The 3,857-nt window shown below is 39.0% G+C and overlaps 1 long non-coding RNA gene across 1 annotated transcript; it reads right to left on the bottom strand.

The window, feature by feature from the left end:
• Positions 1 to 1,139: 1,139 nt before the first annotated feature.
• Positions 1,140 to 1,658, bottom strand: LOC122081101. Its single transcript, XR_006141003.1, has 2 exons — positions 1,486 to 1,658; positions 1,140 to 1,385 (listed from the first exon to the last, which is right to left on the bottom strand). It is a non-coding gene; the product is annotated as an uncharacterized LOC122081101 (long non-coding RNA).
• Positions 1,659 to 3,857: the final 2,199 nt, after the last annotated feature.

Raw genomic sequence — 3,857 nt, 5'->3', positions numbered from 1 at the left:
ACCCTTGATTTAAGCCATTCGGGTTGAATGAAGAGGGATTTAAATCTTCCAAGCAACCATAATTATAGAAAAACCTGTTTTTAATGGTATTAATATGTCCAAAGATAGTCTTATTCCATTAAGATAGCAGACGGCCAAAGTTTGAAAGTTTGCAAACCAAATTAGTTTGAGGAGAAAGATCCCAATCAGAAATACAAAAGGAAACAAAGTCAAGATGGAAAGTCCATGCATCCTAAAAATGGAATAGTTTCTTAAACATGGGTCGAGAGCCATATAAGTTAAGAACCATAAGATTTTGGTCAGACCCTGTAGAAGACAGTTTATTAATAAAAGTGGACGGGAAAAGCGAAAACCAAGATGTATTACAAAACATCAATCCATGACTTCCCGAACGTAATTGGGAGGCTTTTGTTTGTTGGACCAAGTAAACTGAGAACCATGGTGTTGGATTTCGAATTGATCAAACAAAGAAATAATATCTCTCAAAGAGGTAGATGCAGGAGTTGTGTGAAACAAAGAACCGCCAATTTTGTCACAAGGGGAAAGAAGTTCATTAAAATCTCCAATTAAAACAAATGGGATAGTTAACGAGGAAAGAAAATGGGATAGGGTGTGCCAGCAATGGACCTAGATTTTTCGAGGGGAGACACATAAAGACAAATGAGGCACCACTTACCCCAAGAAGCATCATGGATATATGCAGACATAAAGTGTGAAAAGATATCAACATGAGAAATGGAAACCGAGTTAGAAGAAAGGAGAAGCATACCACCTTTTCCCCTCCTAGCTCCTTCACTATTGATAAACCACTTCCTAGAATATACATTCAAGGCTGAAGGGAGAGGGAGATGAGCATGGTCAGGACACTTAGTCTCACAGAAAAATAATATCCGGTCGAAATTTCTTGCAAGAGAAAGATAAACGGCATATAAAGGCAGTTAAAATTCTATTTAATATCAAAAGGCACCTTGGTTTTTTTTTTTTTTTTGGTAGAAAATTATTTTATTACAGTATATTTCCGAGACCAATGACAGATTGTGTAGAAACAAATTTAGTTTTAAGATTTTATTTTCTATGGTTCTGGCAACCTCATGGAGTCTAAGATCCACAGTACATGCAGTTGTATTGAACAATAGACATAGAGAATATATCTAGATACACACACCTCTTATTTATTTAGACATCCATTGGAAACAATCTCTGACTATAGAGGATTTTAGGCATCCTTTTTTTCTGGGGAGGGATGGGGTGGGGAAGAAGGAAGCAAGATGCTGGAGGTGAAAGTTCCTATTAACGGGGGATAGGGTTGCTCACTCTTCCTTGTGGAGCTGGAGTGAGATTTGGGACTCGGTCTGCAATCAGCTTGAAGCCCTTACATGGATGCTCTGCAAGTAGATTTAAATAACAAGAACTCCATTATTTTCCAATTCGAAAAGGGGGAAAAAATCACCTTAAATTAAGAGATGAAATCAGAAAGTAGATTACCACAAATGGATCTTGCTTGGACTGCAAAAATACTAGAAATAACTAATAGAAAAATTAATAGAGAGATGAGAGAGATTGGCCTCATGACACTCTTCATGTTGATTGAAACTCTGAAGCTAACAACTTGAAGGCACTCAAATCATTAATATATTTATAGAGCTTTCTTTCATTTGTTCTTGACCAGGTCGGGTATCAATTGAGTAATTGTATTTGAAGTTAGCGGGTGGTGCAATAAATTATCTTGGACTTGGACTTGGTTTCCCCCTCTTGACTTTGAATTCAAGCCTTGACCAATGAATTGACTGCCGTAAAAAATTAATTTCTTTCAAATTGGCTTGAGTTTGCTTGGACTTTCATAAATTGATCGCTAGTCTATGCCCCCACCATACAATTTGGCTCCGAAAGGATTAAATTTTCTGACAATTATTGGTAATCAGGAGGGAGTCTTAATTGATTATGACCTTTTAGGGCTAGAATCATCTCATCGGAGTAGGTGAGATGGTTTCAATTCCTACCATCTAGGTCCTATTGGGACACATAAAACAAATGGTGCATGTATCTAAAATGAATGTCAATCTTCTTATAGATATTCTCTTTAACAATTTTCATAACTGAAAAATCGTTTTGATTATCTTTTTTTGCTAAAAGGATAATTTTATTAGAAGGAAGCAAAATACATCATAAAAGAAATACAACGACAAAGCAAACCCCACTAGGGCAATTCATAGACTCCACCTTCGGCATGGCCATCAGCAAAGAAAGCAAGCAGCGCCCTTGCAAAATCTAAATCAATGCCTGTCCATCGCATCATTCTCCAGGTCAATAGTAATATGACTCGGGAAGGACATCGCAGTCTTAGAGATACCCGACTTAGAAGCCTTCTTAGCAAAATAGTCAGCTATAGTGTTAGCCTCTTGGAAGCAGTGCCAAATCTTCCACAGAATATTCTCTAATAATGGAAGGGCAAAATTCCACCTCTGACGAATAAACCATGGGATCTGGTTGGTCTGAATCGCCATAACCACCGCTGCAGAGTCGGACTCCATCCACAATCCTCTAGCATTGGATTGCACTGCCATCCAAATACCTTCCATGACCGCCTCAAACTCTGCCTCATAGATCTGCTTTATGCCCAAGAAGGTGCTAAAAGAATTGCGAACATGGCCTTCACTGTCACGGAGGACACCTCCTGCCCCTGCTCTACCTGGGTTTCCCAAAGTACTCCCATCAACATTGACTTTAATCCAGTTCATTGCACCAGTGCACTTCAAGAGGAATTGTGGCGCTAGCATTTACAACCTCTATTCCAAGTTTCCTACAACAAATAACATCATTTATCGTTTTCACTTCTCCCTTGAACTTCCCTACACAGAGACTAAGCTCTTGGTGAATGTATTCATACACATATGCAGCACTTCGAATTTTATCCTCAAATCGTCAGCTATTCCTTTCCCACCAGATGTGCACCACAATAATAAGGAAACCCATCAGTCATGGTTTCTTAATACTAATGAATCTCATCTTTCTCTTCCACCATTTAATCATCTCTTCAATTGTCTGAGGCCCTGGCCAAAGCACATTGAAGCAATTTAGGAACCTTCCCCAAATTTCCATCGAATATGAGCAATTGAGGAAAATATGGTCAATGGCCTCTTCCGCCTGGCCACAGAGAGTGCATCTTGAAGCCAATTGAATTCCTTTTTTTCTGATTTTCTCATCTGTGGGAAGTTTGCTATAAACCAGACGCCAACCTATGGTAGAGTACCTAGGCGGCATCCCTTTACACCAAACCATAGATGACCAATAAACATTTGGGAATCTACTTCTAATATCCTCCCATTCAGAAGCAGTTGAGAACAAACCTGAGGGGGTTAGGTTAATTGCCAAATGCAAGCATCATCAAATTGATCGTTGGGAATCTTAATTTCTTTTATCGCCTTAAATATAGAGTAGAGATGATCTAAGTTAACCTCAGGTAGAGCCCATTCTCCTTCTCTGATAAAGTCGCCAACCTTAGAGGAAGTAGAAATGAAGATAGGTCAATGTTCTAAATTGCTTCTAGGATTGATTTTGGTCCCCACCATTTATCTTTCCAGAAATTTTCTAGATTACCATTCCCAATAATCCATCTCTCGTTATCCTTCACAAAGTCTCACATTTTTCTAACTCACATAGCAATCGATGAATGGCGGCATCCCTTATTGAAGAGACCCTCCTTCTTAACAAAGCGAGCTCTGAGGAAAGCGCAGGCTGCAGACCTTTCATGCTTCATTCTCCAAACCAATTTACCAAGTAAAGCCTTGTTTGTGTCTCTAAGTCTTCTTATTCCCAGACCCCCTTCCTCTTTGGGTTTGCATAAGGTAGGTATCCCA

Source organism: Macadamia integrifolia, chromosome 6 (assembly GCF_013358625.1).
Source record: "Macadamia integrifolia cultivar HAES 741 chromosome 6, SCU_Mint_v3, whole genome shotgun sequence".
NCBI classification, from domain to species: Eukaryota; Viridiplantae; Streptophyta; class Magnoliopsida; order Proteales; family Proteaceae; genus Macadamia; species Macadamia integrifolia.
Note: the sequence above shows the minus strand (reverse complement) of the source record. Positions and strands in the feature narration are given on the sequence as shown.